Raw genomic sequence first — 6,120 nt, 5'->3', positions numbered from 1 at the left:
CGAATCTCTATTTTTAATACGTGCTTCGTTTGCCAACTTTTCTCGTAAATTGTCGAAACGGAGTTATCGATGGTCGTCCTGATTTGTTCCGCTATGTTACCGACTAGCAGAGTTTCTGAATCGACGTAAGTATAGCCGACGAACCTGTGAGAATAGATCTTGAATACTCAGCCGCCTACGGCCGGATATTTTAAAACGCTTTAAAGCTTTCGCGATGAAACTTATCACGCAATCGAAAGTTCGAATATCGTAGCGGAACTATCGGTTCGCCGGTGTGCTGTTACACGTGGGCGGATTATTTAACCCTTGCTTGCACGAACACCCATCGCGTTTACGCACGCAGGTAACATATGTCGACCATCGCTTGGACACGAGCAATCTGGTACTCCTACGGAAAGTCAAACTTTGTCATTCCTCGTCAGGGTAGGGGAGCTAAGTAACCGTGGAAAATTACGCGCTTTGAAAAAAAAAAGGGGGACAGAGAAGGTACGCCAGGAGACGCACACCAAAAATTTCGACAACTTTGATGAATAACAAAAGGCAGAATCGAATCGCGTACATTGACCGACAAAAGATATCGCAAATGAAATGTTGCGTAAAGGTAACGTTGGCCCTTAATTAATGAGCTGATCAATAACGAGTTTTAAGACAGCTAACTCTGTACGCTGTATCAAAGGCAACGAGCGATATCTGAAAATCATGTTGTTAAATCGTTAATCGTTAATTAAATTAATAATATTCCTGTAAAGGAGAAAGGCTACGGTTACGACTACGAAATTATAGTAATTTTCCAAGATATCTCGCTAGTTTCTGGCGAATATATTTTTATCTAATATGCAAGTCGGTACTCTTCGGTAGGAAATAAGTTAGAAAAGACAAGATCAGGCCTAGGACGATCGAAACAATTGAAAGTTGGAGGCAATGAGAGGGAGAATGGGTTATTTTTAGAAGCAATTTAATGCAAACCCATCGATCACTGAAACTTTGATAAGCTCGTCACAGTTGCGCTGCAACCTGGGTTAATGTCAGCTCGATGACTTTTCGATAGTTGTGCCTGGTGCAAGGCGACGAAAGTTCTTTGCGGTCGGTTGAAAATTCGACAAGCTCCTATGCAAATTTTTTTCCTCGTCACGTCATATGCGTCCTTTCGCATAAAAAATGCTGATGGATCGATCGCCAACAGAGGACACCGTCCTCTCGCATCGCGTTTCATCGAATTTGAATCTGGAATATGATTTATCCTGCTCAAGATATAACATTTCCCCTTTATCTGCTGCTTTTCTCTTCTTTTTTCCATTGATGCAAGTTTTACCAATTTCGAGTATAATTTTCTTACAATTTCTATCGTGTAAATCTTTGTTCTCGATTCTACGTAGAATTTATACGTAGACGTCGATCTCTATCGGCTATTTATTAGAAAGAAGTTAACGAAAATAACTTTTCGAACAGCTTTGCGCTTAAAGTTACGCAGCGAGCTATCCGTTTAACTTGCAGCTGTGTTACGTATTTCATTAAAAGTTGCTCCGCGATATGTACTTCGCATTATTTTTGAGTAGCGAAGCTCCTACAATCAATTGAAGATGTTTTCCAACGTTTGTTAATTGTAAGTATCTGCTTTCGTTGTGAAGACAAGATTTTAATTTTGAATTCCAAATTTTCATTCATTTTTCATTATGGCGAAGACTTTTAATGACCAATTCCAGTCATTTCGTTCAGATAATCATGTCGATATCTTTCATTGTCCAAACATGATGGAAGGTCTGGGGTTCATTGAGAAAAAAAGCACGTGGCGTTAAATATTCTTTTCGAATCAGCACGCGGCCTGTCACACCTTGCTGAGTAACTTCCACCTGGACCTTCCGCTCGTGTCTGCGAAATCGTCGACATCCTTCTCCCCTGAACCGTGACGCGTCAGAATCTGTGATTTTTTTTTAGTGAAAAGACGATATCAACGGTTCTTGCGGCGTTCCGGTATCCCGAACGAGCGTTTAATTATAGAAGCTCGCCAGTAAGTTCGTCGGTGTGGCGAAACATTTTTCTTCCACCCTGTCGAGGTTGTCGTCAATTTTTAAGGAGTTCCGCGTAAACAGTGTCGTTAGCCTATGCCACCCCTGACGTGACTTTTGTTGTCCGAAAGGGTCGACTGCAATTAGAAGCCTCTGAATAATTAATCGTTGCATCGCAATCGTAATGATAGCGTGGCTCGTGTTACGTCGCCTCATTTGCCTATTTAAACAATTTCGTCAGTTCTCGATAGATTGTATGTCGTGTGTTCCTTCGGCACGCAACGATATCCTACGCGCGTTAGAAGCGACATTAGCGATACGATTGCTGGTTGAAGATCCAATTACCGCAACCGCGTCATTTTTTTTTTTTTTTTTTTCTTTTTACGCTACCGTAGTCTATGATCCACGCAATTGTTACGACATTTTTCTTATCGCGTCTTTGCAACGCGATATATTTTTGTACGTCGCTTCGATGTTGCAACGTAATTGTTTTTCGTAACGTGATAGTCATAAGACCGCACAAGTGTGGTATAACGTGGACACCTGGATCGTTTGATCTGTCTGATCTATTTCCATGAAGCGATATTTTTAGATAAGGCGCGTTCCATCGGCAAACGATTGTTGGAAATAGCCAACGGGAGGTCGGATCCGACTGTTAAATTCATTTAACGGCGCGTAGGATTAGTTTCGGTCGTGCACGTGCCCCGCTTCACACGATTGACAGTGATTGCGTGATTCGGTTGTACATGCCGTGCACGACGCTTGTACTACAACGTGTAGTGGTTCCAGGAGACCCGTGATTTCACGTAACAGATATTTTTCTGGTTTTCGTGATACCGGCTCAACAACTGGTGCGCGTCTGTTCCCTATTTTATTGCAATTCTTCCCGTATCTGGAGCGCTATTGCTTAACATTTATATGAACACGAGGCAACGAGTTCGATCTCGTATGGGACGGTTGTCACGCGTCGGTGATTAAAAGTTTCTGCAACGATATATGCATACGTCGCATATGATCGTCGTCGTAGGTCGTTCGCTATCTCCTGGAAGAATCAAACAAACGAAAAGATGTTTCGCTTGCGAACGATGTCTGATACGTTCCTTTCAAAACTACCTGGTTGACAATCATATTGCGCATTCCGTTAAGATATATCTCGCGAACTACGGATGATATCGAGCCATCAGGGACTTAACGCCTGGCTAACTCGAATCGCATTGAACTTTGTTCGGTATCAATCGAACGAATGGCGACGATTTCAAATAAAACAACGCTAGTTACGAAGATACATGGAAGGAAGAGAACACGATGAACGACCAAGTATGACGCCAGTTACGAGGCGTGTGGTAAACTTGTAATACTTATGGTTATGGTATAAATATAAAAGCGCCAAAGTGGATAAAAGCGCGAATGGAAAACGTTGCATTTTTGCTGAATGGACGCGATGGTTTTCGATGGTGCGTCGCTTACTACGAGATATCGCCGGACAAAAGAACATCGTGTTCCCGGCGTTACACAGAGTTTCACATTTGCGAAAGCGCTTTTAGCATATGCGTGGACCTGGCGCAACAGCAGCTATTATAGGCGACAGAGGCGAACCGTGGACGGGCAATTACATGGCTCAGCGACGGAAAACCGGGTTTACAGGTGCGTTTATGCAGGGTAATCGACGAACGGTCGGACAGCGGCACATGCCGCGGCTAATCGCTCTGTGAACTCCCGACGAAAAATGCGCGAATTCTCTAGAGTTTCAGTCGTTTTATCGTCTCCTCCGAAGGGTTACGAGGGAGTAATCGATGTGGAGGGCGTAGATATAACGTAGACATTAGGAGAAAAGGGAAAGTAGAGAGAATATTTAGTAAACTATGGTATAACTATTAGTTAACTATAAATAACTAACTATAAAGTTAGGTACAAGCGATAAGAAGCTGAACTTTCCACGAGGAACTAAATAGAAGAGAATGTTAAGTACAACACGTTAAGTAACAATATGTGGTAGTCCCTCAGTAAGAGCATACTCTTTTGGTAAAGAATTGAAGTTATTGAAATTCTCTTACGTTATAAAATAGACGACATAAAGGACGATTAACGAATTCTAGGATAATTAATAAACAAGTAAAATTTTTATGAAAGAACGAACAAGAGAGGATAAAAATTGGTGGGTGGGTCGTGGTCGTAAAATATTTGCATTGACAAAATGCAAATTTAGTATATTCTCGTTGAACGACTTTCAAGCGCTGTTACTACTTATCGCTGTTCTGAAGGGAACATCGATTTTATTTTATCGTTAATACAGTTAATATTCGGAGACCATTTAGAACGGAGTAACTTTTCACAATTGAAGCAAACGAGTTGGATCCTTTTGAGAAGACAAAGGCATTAGTTCACTAGACGAGGCGTAACAAAATTTTGTAAGAAATTGGAATTGTTCGGAATCACGAAGAAAATAGTAAGAGTCATTTTTTACGACTTCTTTTATCCCAGCTTGTAATGAAAATGTCAGCGATACTTTTTATCGCAAAAAGTGACCTTTACTATTTTCTTCGCGATTCTGCCCAATTGCAATTTCTTTAACGCGTCGTCCAATAAACTAATTCTTTCAACTTCTCAAGAAAACCCAAGTCGTTTGATCCAAGTTAAACCCTCGATCGTCGCAATTGTTTCGCGAATCTCGGTTATCCCATTGGATCATGCAAACCATATTGAGTTCCCAAGTAGCTGCTGTTCGAAGAAATTGCAGTGATACCGGATCGAAAGAATTTGGCAACATAATTTGAACATCGTAGAATAATTAATATTTCAATATTGTCACATTTTTAATATTTTTATCGACAAATTCTTATTTTTATCAACAGTTACCTATTTGTCCACTAGAAAATTTCGCATTCTACGCAACATTTTGGAAAGTACGATCAATAGTCATTCCTTACCTGCGAGATAATCCGTCTGATTTTTACTGGCGAATCGCGGATTTCCACGTTGCTCCAATCTTAAAAGTTGATCGACGGTACGGATCTGGCTTAAATACGTCGTGGAAATTTACAGTCGAATCTTCGATAACGTTTCATCGTCTCTTAAGATTCCGAAACAAGTGACGGTAGCCATCTTGCTCCAAAAGTGAACAAGATACGTACATATTTCATCGAACCGGTGCAATTTCTCGATTTACCGTTTAAATGAAGTACTTTTGCGCTATTCGATCCTCGATTTTACCATAGATATTTAGTAACATGTATCGCGCACTTTTAGCGATTCAATTTTGAAAAAAAAAAAAGAAACGTCGATGACGTTCGATCAATCTGTCACTCCAGTTCTACGTTAAGAACTAAAGCTAAGGGAAACAAATAAGATTACTAATACAACGATCGTTCCTCGCTCGAGATATCCAACGAAGAAGTGAACATTTAACGAAAGAGGAAAACGAACGGAACAGAAAATCGTATGCATATAAAATGACGACTATGAAACGAATGCGTATCGCCAAACTCTTTCTTTCACTCGATTGGAAAACTACGATACGACCGGAAATTTCTACACTTCTTTCCAAACCGCACGGTAAACTCGTACCAAAGCTCCCAAGCAACAGGCCAAAATAATTAATTGCTCGATCTTCGAATCGATCATCCCTATGAAGCCAGTAAACAACGAGAACCACCGTGCGAAATAATAATCACTCGAACCTCTTGCTTGTCCACGTTGCTTGTCGACGATTCTCCGTACTCGCGAAGCCGATAAGCGTTCTGATCGAAGCTCGAAACGCAAAATCAAAGAACGAGATCGGAGTCAAAGCGACCGGAACCGACGAAACGCGCGTGAAATCGAACCGGACGGGTTCTTCGTCGTCGATGACTAACGGCGCCGCAGATGCGCGACGTATACGCGTGATCTATGGCTCGCGGTTCCTGGCCTCTGTTCGCGGCTACAGGGGTGGCCGGATGTGGGTGAGCTGGCCAGGACGCGTCGCCTTTGATCGGGTTCGCGTCGGTACACGGCCAATCGAGAAATCGCGCGATCGGGGGTAGCCAGGAGTCGCAGACGATTGGTCGACAGGCGGGGCGTACCGTACGAAGCTCACGGTGGTTGTACGAGCACGGAGGGTCGCAACCCCTTGGCGGAG

The sequence above is a fragment of the Bombus pyrosoma genome, linkage group LG12 (assembly GCF_014825855.1).
Source record: "Bombus pyrosoma isolate SC7728 linkage group LG12, ASM1482585v1, whole genome shotgun sequence".
Taxonomy (NCBI): domain Eukaryota; kingdom Metazoa; phylum Arthropoda; class Insecta; order Hymenoptera; family Apidae; genus Bombus; species Bombus pyrosoma.
The sequence above is the reverse complement of the archived record's forward strand: the minus strand, read 5'-3'. Positions refer to the sequence as shown.